At 38.3% G+C, this 24,634-nt stretch overlaps 2 long non-coding RNA genes across 2 annotated transcripts in view; one reads left to right on the forward strand and one right to left on the reverse strand.

Annotated features, from left to right (window-relative positions):
* Positions 1-24,634, reverse strand: part of LOC134754591 (uncharacterized) — a 65,244-nt gene that overhangs the window by 11,887 nt on the left and 28,723 nt on the right. The gene's annotated exons all lie outside the window — the stretch shown is intronic.
* Positions 22,221-24,634, forward strand: part of LOC134754588 (uncharacterized) — a 30,334-nt gene continuing 27,920 nt past the window's right edge. Inside the window, exon 1 of the long non-coding RNA XR_010128939.1 lies at positions 22,221-22,447. This is a non-coding gene — a long non-coding RNA (uncharacterized LOC134754588). The remainder of the gene's footprint in view (positions 22,448-24,634) is intronic.

The raw sequence follows: 24,634 nt of genomic DNA on the forward strand, positions 1-24,634 counted from the left end.
CCCCTACCTGATTCTGATTCTGAATACTCTGTTCGCCGTATGTCTTATAAGTTGTGACATAATGTGAAGGGTTTCCCCGGAGATCGTCGGATAAGCCATCTAGGGTCCGTTTGCCCTTGCGGTTATAGAATTATTGACTTAACGTTAACATGATTCAAAATAGACAATAGACCTTTATTTGATATACGATATACAACCCAAAAATATGATGACAAAGATTCTGACTGTGAGTATTGCTGATAATCTAAATAAACGTTTGCAAGGAGAATATTTTGAAGGTAACACTCACGTATGATTAGGCCGCTTCCCCACTTGGCGGCGCGGTATCGGTCCAGTACGCAGTATTTCTTGATTGGCGCGGAGTCGCGGGCGCGCCAATCATGAAGAAATACTGCGTACTGCACCGATACCGCGCCGCCAAGTTGGGAAGCGGCCTTAGTCACTCGTGCAACATGTTTCGGAGAGCCTATAGGTTTCCATTTACAAGCATTAACAGTGCATGAACAGCAGCCATGGTGGCCGTGAACTGTACACCAGCTTTGCCCTTCATTTGTTTTTCTTTTCGATTTTTGAAGTAGAACTTCTTTAGGCGCGACTAGAGGGTAACTCAGATTGTTTTTCTGACGGAAGTAACGCTCTGTAGTGACACACGCACAATAGGACACACGTCAAGCCAACATAGCGATAAACGTCAAGGAAGTTTTACTTCAATCGCGCGTTAAGATTACACGCACACACTTTTTTTATTATAATAATAGGTAGGACCTTGAAAAAAGATTGTATGTGTTAGAAATATAAGGTAAAATCAAACTACCTATTTCTATTTTGATACTAGTTGTTAACATTAAATAAAAATACGGTCATTGATTAACCTTTTACTACAGTATTGCATTGAGGCATCCGGTGTAATATTTCATGTGTTGTTATAATACTAACTAACTTATACCATAATTAATTAAATAATAAGAAAAGAATTTACAAATGATTAAACGTAAACGTAATCTTTGTTAAATTGTTGTTACACCACGAATATTGAGAAAAAGGATTGCTTTCGGCGGGCAATATGGCGTCGCCTGTGAAAAATCTAGCTAGCTGTGTTTCTTGTATTTGTTTAATAATAGTGATTACATAAATACTCTACACTCCGCTTCGACTCCAGTATACATAGATTTAACTAGAGCCCATATAGGCTTATATAGGCTTAAGGCTATAATTGTCAGTATCTCCAACACTTGGGAATCTTTTAGCCGTATTGAGCCCAATCATTAATCAATGTTGTATCATCATCACGTTAGCCGAAATAATTCAATGTTAACGATCTTAGCCGGCACCGTTCAATGGAAATATCCTCCCAAAAAGTTGGTGCGAAGTCCAGTAATTGGACGATGACGTGGCACGCGGTGGATGTCTACGCAATTTCATCAATAGGGTTTTTTTTTATACCACGTCGGTGGCAATCAAGCATACGGTCCGCCTGATGGTAAGCAGTTACCGTAGCCTATGGACGCCTGCAACACTGGAGATATTACACGCGCGTTGCCGACCCTTTAAAAACCTGTACACTCCTTTTTTGAAGAACCCCATACTGTAGCCCCTCGGGAAAACCTCGGCAGGGAGCTCTAACTACTAGTCAAATCAGTTTCTTTTTTCACTGTCAAAACGATTTTGCTACTATGGAATTTATATGAAACACTAGCATGTGACGGCACAATCAAATTACCTACTCTTTATAGTTTTATACGAGTTATAAAATAGAAATTGTGTCTAAAAATAACTGCTGTCTACGTTTCTCTATTAATCTTCTGGTGCTTTATTTCAAGCATGGTGTAAAATAATTTATTTTAAAAACAGTCAAATACCCTATTGAAGAAATAGCGTCCTGGCGACGTTCGGGGCACCACTAGGTGTCGCTGCCATTTCATTAATAATTAAGGCTAACATCTTTACTGACCATATTACTGACCGAGCGAGCGAAGCTTGGTCGTTTCGTATGTTCGGCTGTTCTTCTTTATAAGTCGAGATCTCAATAGATTCTCGTAATTTTTGTGAGCAGGTTCGAGAATTATTTTTACCCGGTTTACTTCTCTTCAGTGAAGCTGTGGAATGAGCTGCCAGTTTCGCTCAGACAGGCGCAAAGGTTGCGTCGTTCAAGGAGAGGTTAAAGAAGCTATGGTTATCTGATTGATTAATGTGCCTGTATTTGTATTGTATGTTGCTTTATATTTCTTGCTTTCCAATTTTTTGTGTATTTTCTCCCATTCTTTTTGTGTAACATATTATATGTTTATCCTATTAATTTTGTATGTATCTATATCGTTTGTCTTTCTGGTACCTTGTTGTACATTTTGCTACATTTGTCACCCTCTTTTCACTTTCTCCTCTCATCTACTCAAAGGTTAACTGGAAGAGATCCCTCAAAGGGATAAGTTCGCCTTTGTACATCTTATAATTTGTACCATGTAATTTGTTAATATGTATATTTGTGCAATAAAGAGTTTACTACTACTACTACTTCATGTTTTTTTTGTTATAAAGCCACTCTTTCTAACAGGTTATAGAAACAAGCAATTTCGAATCATATTTCGAGAACACGGTCACAGGGCGGACACGCTATACATCAAAACTCACTTGCGTTTCTATGTGTGAACGGCACGTCTGTACACGCTGCGTCATAGTGTGAGTAAGTTGCTTAAAAACAGTACTGAGCGGCCGGCAAACGGCCGTCAATCTGCTGTCGCGGGGCGAGGTAATTCGAATCGGGGCGGGGCGTGCGTGGCCGTTCTGTATGATAGTACTATTACTTATTCTGTGACACGGTACTAGTTGCCCATGCCCTGAACAGTGAACATAGACTTAGTGCCCGTCTTATAACCCGGAGTTATACAGTACAGTGTAACCCTGTATAAACGGTTAACTCCGAGTTGGCTGGCTAACCGTGGAACGCGCGAATGGTCCGTAGCTACACATATTATTTAGAAATCTGTAACTGAGACAATCCTTGTCAAACTCTCGCTTTATAATTTTAGTTAAGAACTGGCCCCAATTTCACCACGGTGACAGGTGCGACAATTGTAAAACATCAATGTTGCTGACGTCACAGGCATCCATGGGCTACGGTTACCGCTTACCATCGGGCGGGCTGTATTCCTGTTTTTTTTTTATACTACGTCGGTGGCAAACAAGCATACGGCCCGCCTGATGTTAAGCAGTCTCCGTAGCCTATGTACGCCTGCAACTCCAAAGGAGTTACATGCGCGTTGCCGACCCTAACACTCCTCTCCCTCGTTGAGCTCGTTGTTTGCCACCATCATTGTAATATTTTAAAAAACTTTATTATATCGGCAAAAATCAGGTACGTTTATGACGATGATGATGACAATTGTCACAAGATTTATAAGAATTTTCGGTAATTCTTGACAGGAAATAAGTTCTGTGTCGGAATTTTGCGACAATTGTCGTGTTTCTTGTGACAATTGTCATTAGCATCGCAAAATAAGTACTTATTTATTGGCGATATAATGGAGTTTTTTTTTTATTAAAATGTTGGTGGCAAACAAGCACACAACAGATGGTAAGCGGTTACCGTAGCCTATGGAGGCATGTGACGTCAGTAATAGTGATTTCGACAATTGTCGCACCTGTCACCGTGGTGAAATTGGGGCCAGAATAACCTTCCTGCCTGATTTCATGAATATTAGATAAAGCCCCCTCAATTGATCCCCAGAATGAATTGAAGGCGGAACTATGAATTTGTGGAACATTAAATAAAACTATGAAAACGGATTATATATCGCGTATAATCGCGCGTTTTTAGTATGTGGGTATTTTTGCACTTTGTAGTTTTTCCTCAATCACCCGTTGACCACGAACGCTGTAAAGGGTTCGAAACGTCGGGATGTATTATAAATTCAATATACGCGATATAATCCGTTTTCATAGTTTTATTTCATGAGTAACTATCGCGGTAACCGAAGACAATATTTTGTGGAACATTATCAAAATAATTGCCGAGAACAGGATTAAAGTCAAAATCAACTCCCAGTAAATTTATTACCCTAAAATTACATTTATACAGCACAGATCAAAGTGAGTTAACATCAAGACTAAGAGAAATTATTAACTTAAAAGTTCCGGACTTTGCTCTAAGAGTTTCCAGTTTTCAGAGATCCGTGTTTATGTTAAAAACTTTGTGTAAGGTGCAGCGGGACAATTTCGACTGGTAAGTTATAACGTGCAACTTTGACCACCGAAAACTACTATTTACAATCGCACTTAAACTATCGTGAGACATATTTCAAAATATTTATCAGTACGGTTTTTACTCACTATTATTTTTAGTCGCTTTTGGCGACATGTTTCGGATTCTTTGGGAATCCATCCTCAGGCACGAGTGTCCGCGGCGGTTGTACGTCGTGCACTGCCCGCCAAAACACCAACATGTCGCCAAAAGCGACTAAAAATAATAGTGAGTAAAAACCGTACTGATAAATACTACTATTTACAGTACGTTTACTGGCAATTGAAAGCCTTCATACTGTAGTATAATTAATTTGGTTTGGATTTGAAATGTTTTCCTTTCCAGCTTGTTTGATAATCGATCTATATTACAAATGGACATCTAGCTATATATTATACAATACATAAAAAAATCTTTATTTATTTAACCTTGTAAGGCCCAATGTGCATTACAATGTACACTCTGTTTCAATCTAATTTGAACCTTACACTAACTGAATTAAGTAGAATTTCTTTTGTTTCAATGTTTTCTAAAACAAACAAAAGTCACCCTAATCTTCTATACAACAAGGTTCAAATCAAAAATAGGGAAACTTTGTATGATGGGCCTTACGAGGTTAAAATACATATTGCCATTATTTAAGTACTGTTTACAAAAATATGTTTTACCCTCACTAGCTCGGAAAGCCGTCTATTATCCTTTAAAACAAGCGGGGAAAAACGCATTTTATTCACTAGTGGGGAAAGTAATTTGACCTTGGATGGAGCGTGTTTAAGTAGCTTGACAGATAACAAAACGTAAAACGCTCATGATAATGGTTCGTTCGATATTAATTATCATTAAATAAATGGTTTGAGAATCTAATAAAAAATACCAAATTTAGCTTTATTTAATAATTTTAAGTTATAAACCTTAAAATTCCATAAGAAACGTTAGATTTTTTGTAATGATGTTAAATATAATTCTGAACGCACAAGTTGAGTCGATGCAATTTCAAAACGCATCGTTGACATTTCATACGTCAGAACAGAAATGTCAACATTGTCAACAACATTTTTACTGTTCTTCTCACCGACTCACGTTAAAATCGAATTTCTAGTGTTTTCTGTTATAATGACGTAAAAAAATTAGTGATTCCAGTGATGAAGATGATCTAACGCCTGTGGATGTTGCACTTTCCTCGCTATAGTGAGGGGAAAAGTTTTGTGTTACACACGATAGAATCCTTTCGCTTGCTCATGTTTCAATTCCACACTCGCGGGTAAAATACAACTTTGCACCCTTGTATAACAAATAACTATTCTTTGTGGCAGGCAATATTGTGCTAGTTCCCGATCCGTCGTTGGTGCGAGCTCGGACTAGTGTCACTACGACAGCTTTCATAATTGTGTATTTATAATAAATCGTGAAATTGTGCCCAATGTCGAGTTATTTCCGATATCGGCCGACACACGACGAGCGTGTCGCCGTCGTCTTATGACGTATACGTTTGTTTGTCACTGACAGCACATCATACATTAAATATTGTAAATACTAATATTGTCTTCGGTTACCGCGATAGTTACTCATGAAATAAAACTATGAAAACGGATTATATCGCGTATATTTAATTTATAATCTCGACGTTTCGAACCCTTTACAGCGTTCGTGGTCAACGGGTGTCTGAGGAAAAACTACAAAGTGCAAAAATACTCACATACAAAAAAAAATATGCTCTACAACTCTTTCCTACATGTACCTATAATCATCGGAGCTATAGAAATTTTTATATCAGCGAAAAACCTTGTATGACATTCGACCTTGAATTACTTCTGACGCGCACACAATCTAAGCGTCGATTTTTAAGAGAACCTTTAATACGTCATAACGAAGGTGTATACGAGTTTCCAGCTTATTATCTCTCATTCCGCGGTTGACCCCCTTTTTAGGCTTAAAATGACTGGCCCATCCTGTTCAAACCCTTGTAACATGGAGACTGTATAAAGGAGCCAAATCTCTATGTATGAAAAGTTTTCATCAAAAAACAGTAATTAGGCGGCGCCACCATACACCGAAATACTACCAAAAACAACCTACGTAATTTGGTCGGGTTATTTGTTGCCTTATATGGTTCATGTTAAACTCATGTCCCAGAGCCTAACTAGCGCCACCGGAGAGATTAGGAACTATTATTTAAAGCTTAACGCGGTCACTTTTACCACAATTCTGCCATAAGAGATTGCGATCCTTTCTATACCATCCATACCTTGTAACATAGACATATCATATACAAGTAGTTATAGACGCGCCACCGAGCGACCGGGGGTAAGAGAAATAATATTCATATAAAATTTGGGCAGCATAGGATTTTTTCTCTTTCACTGTTATAAATTTCAGTATTTCGCCATCGCCTCCTACCTATGATTCCACCCGGTCGGTGTTAAGGACAAAGCATGGCACTATTATATCTTTCCTCTTATAGGAATCGCAATGAGACTATCTTTCTCTATCAAAGAGTGTGTCAGGCCCTTGTACTATACGCATGTATCTTGACGCAATGATTGTAATGGGTTTGCGTCATGACACGCAAATAGTGCACCCAATAGGGCTTCTCGAAATTTGGGAAATCTTATAGTTTCTGTCCATGCTGATTGCTGATTTTGTAATGGACTAATCAATATCTTCCAAACGTAAAAATAAATAAGGACTAAAAATATATAAAAAAACCGGTCAAGTGCGAGTCGGACTCGCGCACCGATGGTTCCTTACTTTTTAGGGATCCGTACTCAAAGGGTAAAAACGGGACCCTATTACTAAGACTCCGCTGTCCGTCCGTCCGTCTGTCTGTCCGTCTGTCCGTCTGTTACCAGGCTGTATCTTATGAACCGTGATAGCTAGACAGTTGAACCGCTATAACAACAAAGTATTCCGGACAAGTGCGAGTCGGACTCGCCCACCGAGGATTCCGTACTTTTTAGTATTTGGTGTTAACACTCATTGGACCATTTGTTGTCTTGAATAAAATAAAAATAAATAAATAAACCGAAGTATAGCGGGAACAGAAATACATTGTCTGTGAAAATTTCAACTGTCTATTAGCTATCACGGTTCATGAGATACAGCCTGGTCAGACAGACGGACGGACGGACGAACAGAGGAGTTTTAGTAATAGGGTCCTGTTTTTACCCTTTGGAACGGCACCCTAAAAAAGGCAAGGGCAAAGTAAAAGCTGTAACAGACAGTCGTGCCGTGGTCTCTTATTAAAAACTGCCTTAGTAATTATAACTACATAGGCAGAAAAAACAACAACAAAAAGAACGTACATAGATCAAATAAGGAAAAACTCAACATCGTCGTCGCGTCGTATCAGGCTGTCGAGGAGAAGGCAGAAAACCGACGCATAGAAATCGCTCCACCGACAAGTCTAACTCTTAAATATATGATGATAAGGTAGAAAAACTCGCGAGCCCTTACAAAGCTCTGCTTTTTGCTAGTTGGTATTAATTCTGAAACTAGGCGAATTGCAGAAAAGTTTATAGGACATTTTAGTCTTTAAATATGATCAGGAATACGCCGTTAAAATTATTCGGGTTCCTCATGTTACACCGTGTATATAGGTAATATTCTTAAACGAGCAATTATTGTATATTTATATGTTTCAGGGATCTCGGAAACGGCTCTAATGATTTCGATATAATTTGCTATTTATGCGGTTTTTCGGTGGCGAAAAATCGATCTAGCTAGGTCTTATCTCTGGGAAAACGCGCATTTTTGAGTTTTTATGTTTTTATGGTCTCCCAGATATTAATAGTTTAAATCGCGTGAATCATTCCTTAAGGGAGTGGGAAAAATACAAATTCAATGCAGACGGAGTTGCGGGCACAAGCTATTCATCCATAATAAATAAATAATAAAAAGATTTATTAATTCCATTATATAGTAAGTTGCAAATTAACACAATTTTAGATGTCATGCAGTAGTTGATTGAATTTAAACAATTTTCATGCAATAATTGAATTACTTAACTAATATTCCTATTCTAAATGTTCTTAATACTCCTCTTACTTTAATAGTATTTCTTATTCTCAGTATTATTCAACACAAAAAAAAAACTATGCAACTTTATATTATATGGACCCCCTTCGGATAAAAGCCACCTCCAAATAATTCCATTTGTCTCTATTTTTTGCTGCATTTATCCAATGTTGACCCGCAATTGAGACTTTCATCCTGCCACCTGTTATTTGGCCGACCTTTGCCTCTAGAGCCATGAGGTCCTGCCCATTTTGTTGCAGTTGATGTCCATCTATCATCGCTGTATCTTAACTAACATAGCGGTTTCACTCACGTGTTTTTAGTCACTCGCGCGACATGTTTCGGAGAGCCTAGGTCTCCATTTTCAAGCACTAACAGTGCCTGAGTGAGTACGTACGCCCATCCGTCGTGACCGCTACTCACTCAGGCACTGTTAGTGCTTGAAAATGGAGACCTAGGCTCTCCGAAACATGTCACGCGAGTGACTAAAAACACGTGAGTGAAACCGCTATGTTAGTTAAGTTAATATGTCTCACGATAGTTTAAATTCAATTATCGCTGTATCTTGCAATATGGCCGGCCCATTTCCACTGTAAGCTTTGAGAAAAATGTAGAACATCATCCATATAAACGATCAATCCTCGTCAACGATGCATATGCTATAGGTATCTATCCGAACATTAGCGCCATCGTAAAATATGAATTCTGAAAACTTTCGACGCGACCTTTAAGTTAGGTATTAATTTTTCACTTGCCTTCCAAACTTCAGTTTCCAAGTTTCAGTCTGGCGGAGTTTTTTTCTGGGGCAATATTACGATTGCTAGCTGTCTAGAAAGAACTAGAATATATCATATGTATGTACACATCGGATTATGAGCTAAGTTTTACTTCGTTTTTTTAGCATTAGAAAATACTACACTATCTTGACATATCTTTTTATTGAAAACGCTTTTAAAAATAGTAACTATTACTTATGAAACCAAAAGAATGTAAATGAACATATTTACGTGTTTGTTGTACAGTCGCCATCAGATATGTCGGAGCGCCCGATGTGCTCACATATATCTGAACACGCCTCTATTGTCAAGGCGTTAGAGTGCGTGTTCAGATAATTTGAGCACCTCGGGCGCTCTGATATATCTGATGGCGACTGTACGTGTTTTTCAATAAAGAGACGCGTAAAATCGTGTAGCCTTTTTTTAATGATAAAAAAACGAGATAAATACAAAAAGACAGAGTTAGACCAAGAGAAGTCTGCAGCGATTTTGATAGTACACGCAGTGCGTTATTTATACGTCGTAATTTCATAGAAGTTTGACGTTTAAAATAACACTTGCACTGCGTGTGCTATCCAAATCGCTGAAGACTTTTCTTGGTCTAACTCTAGGGGTACTCCTTTCTTTTAAGATACTATATTACCACAGAATAACTAATAGTATTATCATACAGAACGGCCACGCACCGCCCCGCCCCGATTCGAATTACCTCGCCCCGTGACAGCAGATTGACGGCCGTTTGCCGGCCGCTCAGTACTGTTTTTAAGCAACTTACTCACACTATGACGCATGAAGCGTGTACAGACGTGCCGTTCACACATAGAAACGCAAGTGAGTTTTGATGTATAGCGTGTCCACCCTGTGATATTACTTAAGATCTCTTCTTTGTCCATTCTTTAAGGTACTTTCCCATCATGTCGCATAGTCTTTGGATGCCCTGTATATAGTGTATATACACGGTAGCCAAAAAGTAAGTGCATTCCAAATTGGCTGTTAAATACATTTTGGCTGGTCCATTTACTATCAAAGGGTAATTTTTTTTCGCGATTTCATGGTTGGTCCCATGGTAAAAGTTGCTCAGTATAAACCAATAACCTCCCTGGCAACGGCAATGCACTTATTTTTTAGCCAACCTGTATACTCTTGTTTCGTTTTGATTTTTATGGCATTTCCCCTTGATTAAAACGTTTCAAAGTACAATACACAATAGTTTTTTATATTAAATTTTTGTACGTTTTTATTAGAATTGAATCGGTAAGAAAATTAAAATGATAGTCCATTTTGCGTCAGCCCCCTAAACACCCCTCGCCCTGGCTCGCGTTACCAATGGCAATAAGTCCCTGTCATGTTCTCCGGGAACAGAACATTTATAAAAGTAATTCAAGAACCATTAGAGTCTAATGTGCGTGTTTAATTCCTTCAAACAGAGATAGATGAACGTTAAAGAGTTTATATTTACAGTTTAAATCTGAGATGATTTTTTGGGCTTACAAACACAGGGCGGACACGCTATACATCAAAAATCACTTGCGTTTCTATGTGTAAATGCGGCATGCGTTATTGTGTGAGTACGTTGCTTAAAAACAGTACTGAGTGGTTGGCAAAAGTTCGTCAATCTGCTGTCGCGGGGCGAGGTAATTCGAATCGGGGCGGGGCGGTCCGTGGCCGTTCCGTGGCCTCGTGAATCTGAGTAGATATAACCTAAAAGTCGACGAATTTTCGAAAAAAAGTAAATGGTACACTTTTAAGTGAAAATGCCCTAATACAGTATTTCATTAAATTAGCCATGATTACTGCCACATGTTCTGCATAACAAGTTAAATGAATATTTCCTTGTTTCCCTTTTTATTTTGGCTTCAAATTTTTCATCGCGAGTAATGAAAATATATGTATAATATTAGATTGTATAATCGTGACTCGGAAGGTAAGGATATTACAAACTGAAATTGACAAACAGTTGTTTACAATTTGTTTCTAAATATTTACTGTTTTAGGTACCTACTCGTAATTTAATATCCGTACCGTTTACTTATACCTAGGACTTATACGATACGATATATAAAATACGATGGAAGGCCTGACTACATAATTTAAAAAAAAGTCGCTTTGCGCTGTGTGTCAGTCTGCCCCTATGTATGCTTAGATCTGTAAAACTTACGCAACGGATTTTGATGCGGATTTTTTTAATAAATAGTGATTCAAGAGGAAGGTTTATTATGTATAATTTGTTAAGGCTTTGTGTAAATTAGTTGTACTCGTGCGAAACAGGGCCGGGTCGCTAGTATTACTTATATAATAATGTGTGTTACATGAGCGATTTGTTATGGTTTTGACACGACCTTGCTGATTAGCGTGAGCGATCTTCAAGTTCGTATGAAAATAAGATTAAAATCGTCACAAGTTGTATCAGAATCTGGCTCATTATGTGTAACCCGAATAGGGTATTAGACTGTATTAAAAATAAATTATTTTACACCATGCATGAAATAAAGCACCAGAAGATTAAAAGAGAAACGTAGACAGCAGTTATTTTTAGACACAATTTCTATTTTAAAACACGTATAAAACTGTAAAGATTAGTTGATTTGATTGTGACGTCACATGTTAGTGTTTTATATAAATTTCGTAGTAGCAAAATCGTTTTGACAGTTCGAAAAAAGAAACTGATTTGACCAGTAGTCAAATACCCTTAGCAACGAAAACCACCACCAGATGTGTTACCTAAATACTTGAATGTTCAAGTAAAATTTCGTGTTGTTTCAGACTGTCATTTGTAAATGTGAGCGTCACTTGTATTGTATGGCGGCGGCTACGTTCCTGTACTAGGATAGGTGCTATCAAATTCGGACTTAGCATCACTTTTATGGGAAACCATTGTGCATTTCATCGCGGTATCAAGTTGGTAGGAAATTTTACTGCCAGCTCTCCGTAACGATTTTGCTACTATGGGATTTATATGAAACACTAGCATGTGACGTCACAATCAAATTACTTATTATTTATAGATTTATACGGGTTTTAAAATATAAATTGTGTCTAAAATTAACTGTTGTCTACGTTACTCCATTAATCTTCTGGTGCTTTATTTCATGCATGTGTAAAATAATTGTTATACTCAATATAACAGCAGCAGTGTCAAATATTGGGTAAAACAGGGACTAACTTAAATTGGCCCGAGCCTTGATAAATGAGGTGTCACCTGCCGCCATTCTGAGGGCCTAATAAGTCGGCCAACGTTTCACATGCCTTTATAGACTAAATATCAATGAAAACGGGTACTATTAAAGTATGAGCCCATTTTTACACTCTGCCACCACATACGGCCTACATACATACATAAATACATTGTTTACTAGGGGTCCATGGTGTTAATGTAAGAAATTTAATTACTTATACGCGATTAAGTCTCGTTTTCGTAAATAATAATGTATAAAAATCGTGAGTTTAAATCGGTGATTAATAATGAAGTATAGTGAAAAATACAAGAAATTGTAACCGAAATTTAAGAGAATGAGAATGAGAAATTTATTGATAAAATTATGAATAATTTTACACATCACACAGCATACACATTATTATCACAATAATACACAATAGAGTTAATTATCACAATATTAAATTATTCAGTTATTTTACATTGTTTTAATTTATTTTAAAAATTACATCAGTTTAGGACATCAGCAGTTCTGAATATAAATTCGTTTATTGTGTAACAAGCTAAACAGATTAGCATTTTTTTAAGTTTCCTTACAAATATTGCCTCACTAGCTGAGTCAATGACCTCTTTCGGAAGGGTGTTATAGATCCTTACACCCATGAAACCGAGTGACTTCCGAGCCTTGGCCAGTCGGCACCGCGGGACCAGCAGGAGGTGCTCGCCGCGCGTGTTGCGGCCATGGTTCTACCCGCGAGTTGTATATAACCCCAGATTTGACCTTACATATTTGCAGGCTGTTAGTATGTAAACACATGGTAGCGTAAGTATTTTGTGCTCTTTAAACAATGACTGCGCTGGATAATCGTAGGGTTTATTTGAAATTATTCTGAATGAATGAGTATATAAGAGGAAGCCTGAGAGTTGCACCCATAACAGAAAAAGTAAGGGCAAATCGCCTAGCATGGTACGGGCATGTGATGCGAAGGGATGAAAGTCATATGACAAGAAAGGTATTAAGAATGAATGTGGAGGGAAGTACGAGGAGAGGAAAACCGAGGAAAAGGTGGATGGACTGTTTGAAAGATGATATGAAACTAACGCAAGTGAATGATGAGATGACGGGTGACAGAGATGTATGGAAGAAAAAGACATGCTGCGCCGACTCCAAGTGAATGGGACAAGGGCAAGCGAATGATGATTTGAAATTATTCTAAGGGCACGTTTTTGTAATCTGAATAGTCTACTGCATTAAGTAGCCGGTCCTGTATTTTCCCGTACATTATGCGCTAAAATTTTACTATCCAGATACCAAGATATTTATCAATGTCAATACGGATCAAACGTAGGCCTTCAGAGCTCCCCATTTGACCCCATGTGTGTTCAGCTATAATTAATGGATCCGGAGGAGTCATCAATAATATGTTCATGTTGAGCGACACTGTCACAGGGCGGACACGCTATACATCAAAAATTACTTGCGTTTCTATGTGTGAACGGCACGTCTGTACACGCGGCACGCGTCATTGTGTGAGTAAGTTGCTTAAAAAGAGTACTGAGCAGTCCGCAAAAGGTCGTCAATCTGCTGTCGCGGGGCGAGGTAATTCGAATCGGGGCGGGGCGGTGCGTGGCCGTTCTGTATGATAATACCTACTATTACTTATTCTGTGACACTGTATACTCGTATTACCGATCACGTCATATAAACTTCACTCCCTAACGCTCGGCCAATTATCAAAAATTTTCAGTTTTTCAATATTTTCCTTTGTATACGCCTAATATGGTCTCACCGGAAGATCAGCGCTGGAAGTCGCCAGCAACAAACATGCTGAGGTGAGACCATTTTGTGGCACTTTTTTTTTATGTTTCTCTGTTTTGTATAATTTTCTATTTGTGTGTGCTAACGAATAAATTATTTCTATTCTATTCTATTAGCCAAATATCAAGTTTCTAGGTCATCTAGAAGTATGTTAGGTTTTATAGATGATTTGTTTGCATGTAATAGTATTAAGTAGAATTTAGTTAGGTTTATTTATTTAATCTTTATTGCACAAAAGAAATACTTATCGTACAAAAGGTGGACTTAATGCCAAAAGCATTCTCAACCAGTCAACCTTAGAGTTTAAGTTGGTTAAGTGTACATTTGCATGCTAACTAGCAAAATATGTCTTGGTATAGATAACATACCATCTCATTGTACCATATTTTAAGCAAATAAAGAATATTTATTATTATTATTATTTTTGGTCTATAAGTTTTAATTAATGTAATAATTATCAATATTATGAAACTAGGGCACAAATCAAATTATTTTATGAAATATTTCTTTGTTTTTTTTTTAAGTAGTCACACTATTATATATATAATATATTATTATTATATTAAAACTGAAATAGATGACACACTAAAGATAAAGTGACCAAGTCCACCGGTGGCCGGTTGGTCTAGTGGTCAGGACGTATGCTGAAGACGCGGGTTCGATTACCGCCTCGGCCACTAGACTTGGTCTACCGGTGGCCGGGGTGGGCTACCGCGTGTCTAGATAACAATAGGAGATATTACTGCAATGTTCTGCCACCAGAGTGCAGGACTAGCCTTATTAGTAAACCATAGAGTAACTTATACATACCACCTTTAACAGGTTTTTGACAAATTTTTAGCAGAGATAATATGAAATATGACATTGATGCATCAAGGCAATACTTACAGAGGACCTACCGGGAAACGCGAATCCGAAAATTCGCTACCTGCCTCTTTATTGCTCGAATATGCAAGTGACAGAGATGTTAGATAAAGAAATTTTCTTGTTTCACGTCGGACCCTCAGATTGTGGTAGTGGCGCCCTGGCGCCCCCTACGCAGTTTCGCTTAATATTCCCTATTGTAAAATTGTTATAAATTGTATGGATATGGCATCTATCACCTATAGGCCAACTCGAGTGAAAAGTGACGTTTTGATTGATGAAATGTCACGTTTCATATCGGAAACAAATCGAATAACTAAAACTCGAATTGGCCTATTAGTATACAAACTACAGCTACCGTCAACCGCCTGGATGCTCCGAGCGTGCGAGATACCTGTTTCAAGTGACAATGACACCCTTTTCCTCGCGACATACACATTTATTTCATTACGCTTTCTCGACCAATACAAATCCGCGCCGAGAGTGAAGGTGACAATTAATTTTAGACTCGCCGTGCGTCTGCGCATGCCGCGCTGATTTCCACTTTACGACTATCAAAATAAGGTTGAAGTTTGATACATTTACTTAAATTCAGATATATAAAATTTCAAGTGCGGCTGTCAAATTAAAAGAAAATTATTAGTAGTAATTTGAGTCATCTAACTTAGATAATAAAGTCGATATTTAAATGCTTTGAAATGTTCCGCGGGTGTGCGTTGACGCTTTTTCATACATCGCTGTAAACAAGGCGGTTTTGGTTCAAACGATTTATATATAGAAAGTAGGTGAACAGCTGACATTTCGTGAATGCCGTCTGTCCGAACAGATACGTGTATCAAAACTGGCGAATGGGGACATCTTCGCGGCCACTCTACTCAATGCACTTGCAATACAGCACCGCAAACCATGGCGCACCTGTTGGAATGCCCCGCGTGCCCGTAATCCTGCTCAGAATCTGACCTGAGGGACGCGACGGTCAGGGCTGTCAGCACCGCTGCTTTCTGGGCATCCACTGTTTGAAGGAACCTCGACACGAAAGAAGAAGTGGCGAATGAGACTACAAGTCAAAAGTACGAAGTTTCTACGTAGCGGCAAAAAATCAGTCATAGCTACTACTATTTTGGAGGCATTCAATCCAAAATTCTTGAAATTATGGATTCGTGCAGATTGGGGAGTTACGCATTACACACACCAATTAATGAATTTCTTATTTGAAAACACTCGAAAACGCATATTATATAGCATTATTATTTACCTTTTTTTGGTCGGGTCTTGAGGTTTGTTAATACTTTTCCGTCCTAGACTTGTTTTTCCCTTTTTCCATTTATTACGATAGTGTCCGACCGAAATTTCGGTTTCGGCATACAAATCATGTTTCGGTCCGAGAATACCGTACTTTTTTCTAACAAAGGAATATTTTAAGGGCATACGGTAAAATTTGTTTATATTGTACTTTTATCTATCCACCTTAAAATAAGACGAAAATAAATCGACAAAATATATAAAATCGGCGATTTAAAGGTACCTAAGAATTAGACCAAGAAAAATCTGCAATGATTTTGATAGCATACGCAGTGCAAGTGTCATTATGCCCAAAGTTCTGTAGAAAGCAACCAACTTTTTATTTTTGTCAAAGTGACTACCTCAGTGGATTTGGTCGCTTTCCGCATTGATAAATAAAACCGGCCAAGTGCGAGTCCGACTCGCGCACAAAGGGTTCCGTACCATTACGGAAAAAAACAGCAAAAAAAATCACGTTTGTTGTATGGGAGCCCCATTTAAATATTTATATTATTCTGTTTTTAGTATTTGTTGTTATAGCGGTAACAGAAATACATCATCTGTGAAAATTTCAACTGTCTACCTATCACGGTTCATGAGATACAGCCTGGTGACAGACGGACAGACGGACAAACGGACAGACGGACAGACGGACAGACGGACAGACGGACAGACGGACAGACGGACAGACGGACAGACGGACAGACGGACAGACGGACAGACGGACGGACAGACGGACAGACGGACAGCGGAGTCTTAGTAATAGAGTCCCGTTTTTACCCTTTGGGTACGGAAACCTAAAAAATGAAGTTGGTCGTTTTCTGCATAACTATGGTAAATTTTAGAAGATTGACGTTTAAAATAACACTTGCAATGCGAGTGCTATCAAAATCGTTGCAGACTTTTCTTGGTCCAACTCTACGTTGGATATACTCGCATAATTTAGTAACACGCCTATTCGCTGATACAAGTTTTGAAGCATGACACCCAGGAAAGCTAGTGAATTAGGACCTTTTAACCCTTTACCTACGGGGACTTTGAACACCCAGTCACCGCTCAATACGGGCATGTATTGGCGAGAGTAAGCGGTTTGACATAATTTCACTTACTTGTAACTTTTGAAGTACTACAGCTACGTGCTTGAAATTTCACACACACATTAAGTATAATATGTTTAGTTAATAACTTATCACTTGGCGTATTTATATTCACTAATATTTCTTATTTCACGCTTAATATTAATCATTAAGAAATTGAAGAATTTTAAGTTACTATTAGAGAATTTCTCACAATTAAGTTTTAAAGTATTAGTTTATTATATATGTAACACAACTAACTACTTGAATGATGATAATTATTGAAATATTGCAAAAAATAAATCACTTAAAATGTGGCATACAAACAAATCTCTGCTACTGACGAAAAATAGTGATGTGCGCATATCGATACAACTGTCGGGCCTTTTAAATGGGACACGACTTCACGGCTTCGGCGGCTTTGCCGTGAGGCCCATTTCTTCTTCTTTTTCTTTCCCTTGTCCCATCTACTTGGGGTCGGGTCTCCTTGATCGGGTGTGCCAGACATTTCTGTTCTGGGTTGTAGTTACTTGAAGTGCTGCGGTTTCCAAATCCTTCGTGACACTTGAACACCACGTTGCTTTTGATCATCCCCTACCTCGGGGGTGTAGGGGGCTTTGCCGTGAGGCCTATTTAAAAGGTCCTAATTCACTAGCTTTCCTCGGTGTCATGCTTCAAATTGTATCACCGAATTAGAAGTGTCACCAAATAATGCGAGTTTATCCTACCTTTTATGAAACACGCAAAACGGGGTCTATTTATATCACCATTCTGTAATATTACAATTTCGTTTTCCACGTATGGGGATTACTTTATATATTTGCTTGTACATTAGGGTAAATCATAAGTGAAAGCGTTTTTCACAGACATGTATCCGAGTAGACAGCGCAACGGATAATATAATATATTTATATAAATTAACATTTGAGATATAAACTGAAATAGATAATATACACTAAAGAAAAAAACCGGCCAAGTGCGAGTCGGACTCGCGTTCCAAGGGTTCCGTACATTACACAATTTAAACAATGTATTTTTTATGAAATGTCTTTAAAAAACCTGTAGGGGTCGGATCAAAAACTAAGTAATTAAGTCCGACTCACGCTTGACTACACATTTCTAATAAGTTTTCCTGTGATCTATAGGTAATGAACTATTTTGTGTATTTTTTCAAAATTTTAGACCCAGCCATTTCGGAGATAAAGGGGGGAATGGTCATTTTTTGTAAATTTTCTTGAATAACTTCTAAACTGTTTATTCTAAAATTATAAAAAAATATATTTGAGTTTCTCACAAGGAGCTCTTTCATTTGATATGTAACACGATATAGTTTGAAAAACTTTAATTTTTAATTTTCTCATTTACCCCCCAAAAATGGTCCCCATGTTTAAATTTTATTTGTTTACTTTACATGTCCATCTTTGGGTCACAAACTTACATATGTGTACCAAATTTCGACTTAATTGGTTCAGTAGTTTCGGAGAAAATAGGCTGTGACAGACGGTCAAACAGACAGACGGACAGACAGATAGACAGACAGACGCACGAGTGATCCTATAAGGGTTCCGTTTTTTCCTTTTGAGGTACGGAACCCTAAAAAGTGATCGGTCCACCGAGAACACAAATAAAAAAAAAAACAGAAAATCATTTGATTTGTTCCCTAGTTGAACATTTGAGTTGTTTTTTAAGGGCTGTTTTAATTTTTACACAGACCTATCAAGTCTCACAGTAAGCTCAATAAAGCTTGTGTTCATGGCACTAGATGACCATAATAGATGATATAGATAAATACTTAAATATATAGAAAACATCCATAACTTAGGAACAAATTTAATATTTGTGATCAACATACAAATGAAATGTGATATTTTCTATAAAAAGGGACCTTATTGTCGATGGCGCTTACGCCATTATAAACGATGCTCCGATATAAATACAATGCCGCGCGACGCTGTGCGGCGTAAGCTTCATCGAGAATAAGGTCCCTTTTCATAGAAAATGCCCCAAATGTCCTTTAAAGAATTCGAACCCATTCGTAGGGTCACTACCGTACCAACTAGGCTAGGAGGCCTTATTAAAAAAAAGTGTGTGCCTGTAATCTTTACGTACGATTGAAGTAAAACTTCTTTGACATTTATCGCTATGTTGGTTTGACGTGTGTCCTATTGTGCGTGTGTCACTACTGAGCGTTACTTCCGTCAGAAAAAAAATCTGAGCTACCCTCCAGTCGCGCCTGAAGAAGTTTTACTTCAAAAATTGTAAAATAAAAATTGACCAGTGAAAAATCGGTGACTACAATGCAACAGCTAGGTTGTAGCTAAATTAGTTTCTAATGATCCACGAAGTCTATTTTAGAGAGATTTGACTTTATGTCTTCGATAAAATACACACAAGTTAACACTATACTTAAACTAGAACTTTTGTATTGTATTGTTGTATTGCTATTTTTTGTACTATCATGTTTTGGCAATAAAGTAGTGATTTGAAAGTGAAAATTTACGATGGTACCAACCAGTGAAAAAAGACGCCATTAAATTCGCAATGCGTGATCTATTCAGATATATATCGGTGGCGGTATTCAATCATATTTGAAAACACGAAGATTCGCAGCGAGGAAAACGAAAGCTATACGACACGAGTAAAGCAATCAAAATGTTATTTTGTGAATATGGTGGTATTTGGCTGGTTGGAAGGCACTGGGGGGTAGATTTTAATTTACCAATTTGAACTGGTTTTGATACGACCGTGACGATCACCTTGGTGATGGGCATTGTCACTTAAAAGTGTACCATTTACTTTTTTTTGAAATCCATCAACTTTTGGGTTATTTTTACTCAGAACCACGAGCACTATCGATCTTAAAAGATAAATAATGTCCTCAAGAAAATGACAGTTTTGTAACGCATTTTCAAATACATTTTGTATGGACCGTTACAAAACTGACACCCAAAATTTGTATGAAAAACGGTTAAGTGTCAATACCTATCTGCTTTTTGGTGTTTTCCGAGCTTTTTCTTTCTTTTGTTAAATTGCATTTTCTTAGAACTACCACAATCAAATATTATACATATTCATACCTGAACAGAATTCAAGTTAGCTGGAATGTTTTACGGTTTAGTTTTTACCATAGAGTAACTTATACTAGAGCGGTACTGTCATAGTAAATTTTCTTGATTTTCGAGGCACGTTTTTTCCTTAGACTGTATCCATCTATTACGGAGTTATATCTATCATTGGTTTTTACCAATCAAATGCCTCAAAATCTTACTATAATTTCGTATACATTTAACTTGGCTTTAATATGAATTTCTCCGACACTATGAGGATACCTATTGATAACCGATTACGTGGCTTGCTCGGGTGCAGCCCTACGATTGGTGTCGATGGTCACACTACGTGTGGCGCGTTCCGAACTGTCAGACGAGGATCGCCCGCCATTGCGGCGTCGGAGTGTGATTTACCTAAGCTATGCCTGTTTTCCGTGGTTTTATGTATTAAATCCTTTATTTAATGATGTATGGTGATTTCTCTAATACTATATATATTACATAACTAAATAATAATACGGAAATGGGTCTCCCTACCCTACACGGGGTGTGATATTCGCTGGTTGGTCGTTTAAGGCGGTTCCCTGAGCCAGAAGGCAAAAAATCTCCCTATATGATCATGTTTTTTTAAGAGGCGTTGATATTCGTAGACGTGGGAAAAATATATGTAGTTCTTGACTATATTATCTTTAATATCATAGCTTCCGATACACGAATACACCTTATTAATATATTAATTCCCAAAGTAACCTCTAACTCGGACTTTTAATCCAACTTTCCTCGGTTATTTATTATGTGATACTATAAACAAAAAAAGAAGAACAAACAATCTTAACTTAAATAGTAATTTCATAGCTTTCGAATTTCGATATTGTAGGGTAACGTTTTTAAAATAAATAAAAATCGACAAAATTCGATCAAAATGGACACTTGGCGCGCATGCTCTTTCCCGTTTTTTCTTGCGAAATGTGACAGAGACAGCGGCAAACCGATGGAACTTACATTTCATTGTTAGTTCGAAGGGAACACTTTTTCATCCGTGGAAACCTTGTCGTCCCTTTTGCTAGTGCCGGCCATGGGGATCGAAGTTTAAAGTCTAAAGTCGAAGAACTTATTACGAGTCTCGTGGGAATTATTGTTTGAGTCCTCTGCTCGACTGTTTTTCAGTATGTTATAATTAAGTCAGAGATCACTTTTATCATAACTCGATTTATTTACAAAAAAAAAATTCAACAGCAATTGGCACATGATGACAAATTTTGAAATCCCTTTTAATAAAAACACAATATTTCAGCTATACTTTTATTATTAACAAATAATTGCATTTTTATAGCTACGCGCGAAAACGCCTCGCGTCACACCCGCGCGAAAGCCACATATTTACTCGTATTCCGTCGCAACTTTCGCGCAGAGCGCCATAACTTTGTTTTGTTTCCTTCTGATCTCCCGGCTTTAACCCCCCCCGTTCCCCTCAACAAGTATATTATTTAAAAAAAAACCCTCTAAATGATTTCAACGACTCGAATTGTTCCCACCTCTACGTTTCACGGCAGAAAGAAGGTATTAAAATCGCTCGTGCGAACGGCCCCAACTTCGCCACTTTGTTAGCCGACCTCGCGGCGAAAAGAGCCTAATGGCTTCGATGTTGCTCGCCCCTCACACCTTTTAGAGTATTTTTACAGGTTTTAATTTTGGGTAAACAATTTAATACCGGTCGCTTTAATCGGAAATCAATTTCACTGTTCGGACTAAATTGCTTTTGGTCTTTCACTTTTTGGAATCGCTGAATGTATGCTATTGAATGAAGTGTAAAAATAAGAAAGTTTTTAAAACATTAGATTTTTAAAAAACATATTAAAGTATGTATTCGAACCTAGTCCTCAGTGTCCCGGCCTACGAAGCAGGGTCCCGCGAAATCGAATCGAATCCGGTAGGGCATTCATTTGTTTTTTTTTACAAATATTTTACGTCCAAAAGAGAGGTATGGGCACTGTGAATGTCATCTCGCTTTGTGTGGTAGGGCACAGCACAGCGGATGTTATTCCGGATCTAGAGCAGAGCCCAACTGGGGAAGTACCTCCACCTTACAGAAAACCGCAGCCAAATAACACTAGAACCTACTCATAGTGTTGTGTTCCTGCCGGTGAGTAAGGTTGCCAGAGCTCAACGAGGGAGAGGAGTGTTAGGGTCGGCGATGCGCACGTAGCTCCTCTGGAGTTGCAGGCGTACATAGGCTACGCAGACTGCTTAACATCAGGCGGGCCGTAGGCTTGTTTGCCACCGACGTGGTATAAAAAAAATCCTAAGTAATGTTTTTTTCTCTTTCACACTGTGCTATCAAACGTGCTGCAGTCACCTTAGCCTTACACTAATTAATTATAATGTAATAATAAAAATCTATGCACTTATCCATCACAGTTCGAAATCAAAGCAGTTTTTCGTGTAACATAAATATTTTTTTTTGTTGTCTGTACACGCGTCATGCGTCATAGTGTGAGTAAGTTGCTTAAAAATAGTACTGAGAGTACGCCAGAAGTCCGCCAGATTTCTGTCGCGGGGCGAGGTAATTCGAGTCGGGGCGGGGCGGTGCATGGCCGTTCTGTATGATAATACTATTACTTATTCTGTGCCGATGCAGCGTGTTCAGTGTGAAACACGCATGAAAGCGGCCATGTGTGGTGTCGCTCGGACAACATCAACACAATTAGCATACGTACGTCGAAGGCAAAAATATCGATCCAGACAAATGGCTCAAGAATATGTGAACACGACTTTATTAGAGTTTTGAATGATTCACGGTTAGTTTCACTAGACTTATAATTATTGACCGGGATATACGGGATATTGATTACCTTTTGTATTATTGGTGAGCTCCCGATATTTCGACGCAGTTACGTATGCATCATGTTCACGGGTGACTTTATTGTCTAAGGTGTAAGAGCGGGCACATATTTTTGAAACTTTGGGACTGTAAATATATTTATGCCCTTGACTGTACTCGTAGTCCAGTTTGGTAGGTTAGTTTGGTATAAATTTCATATCAATAACATATTGAGTCCCCGGCATGCTCGGTTCTCCATACAAACGTAGTTACGCTCTTATTTTTTATTTTTACTAGCCTATTATGGTGTCCGACTGCTGGGCAAAGGCCTCTCCCCTTGTCTTCCACGACTCCCGATATAGTGCCTCCTCCGGCCAGTTGTTGAGAAAGGTGTCTAGGTCGTCCCACCATCTCCGTCTGGGCCTGCCGGGTCCGCGGCCCTCTTCTGGCATCCATTTGGTGGCTATTAATATCTTTACTTACTCTACATGATAAAATTAATAAATCCTTCTTATCATCTCTTGATTTATTTGTTGTTGAATTATATCTCGCGGTGAGGCGGGAGCCAAGCTTTTTAATCTTTTTCGCTCGCATCCGTTCCTCACAACACATGCCTCGCAACACATTCCTCGCAACACATTCCTCGGTCACAATCTTCACTTGTTTTGTATGTACAAATACCTCCCGCCGGTGAGCTGTTTCCACTAGAACTGAGCTGAGCGACGATAGGTTAATGAAGTGTTTCTATTGGTTTATGACAAACACATCCCTCGCGACGCATCCTCTCATAGCTTTGCTGGAAGCGCAGCCTAAAATCCGAACAATAACTCTGAGCACTGGAGTCCGGTCCTGGACACTGGAGGCTTTGGTCATTTTTTCCTTCGTATATGACATTTATTTCAGTTTATTGAAGCATGTGTTGATGAAGCATTAAAATAATGTGTTGTTGTAACATAAAATATGAGCCCAATAAAACGTCAGGAAGTAATTTATCTTCCAAGATTAAATTCAAACATACTTACTAGCAATAAAAGCTCATAAAAATAACAAACATATAAAACAGATTATGTAATAACATAAACGCATGTACCGAGTTTAACCGTTTCCCTTAAATGAAACAATTATGGCACACTGCGGTTTACACTGAGATAACGCCAGAGATTATGCCAACGTTATATTTATTGTTACGCCGTCAGCCCGATTCAGATATAACTACTTATATGGTTTTGATATTTTTTTGACGAAAAAACCGGCCTAGTGCGAATCGGACTCGCACACGAAGGGGTACGGAACCCTACGGAAAACGGCAAAAAAATCACGTTTGTTGTATTGGAGCCCCACTTAAATATTTATTTTATTCCGTTTTTAGTATTTGTTGTTATAGCGGCAACAGAATTGAATACATCATCTGTGAAAATTTCAGCTGTCTATCACGGTTCATGAGATACATCCTGGTGACAGATGGACAGACGGACGGACGGAGTCTTAGTAATAGGGTCCCGTTTTTACCCTTTGGGTACGGAACCCTAAAAAAGTGACCAAGCC

This window comes from Cydia strobilella, chromosome Z, assembly GCF_947568885.1.
Source record: "Cydia strobilella chromosome Z, ilCydStro3.1, whole genome shotgun sequence".
NCBI lineage: Eukaryota > Metazoa > Arthropoda > Insecta > Lepidoptera > Tortricidae > Cydia > Cydia strobilella.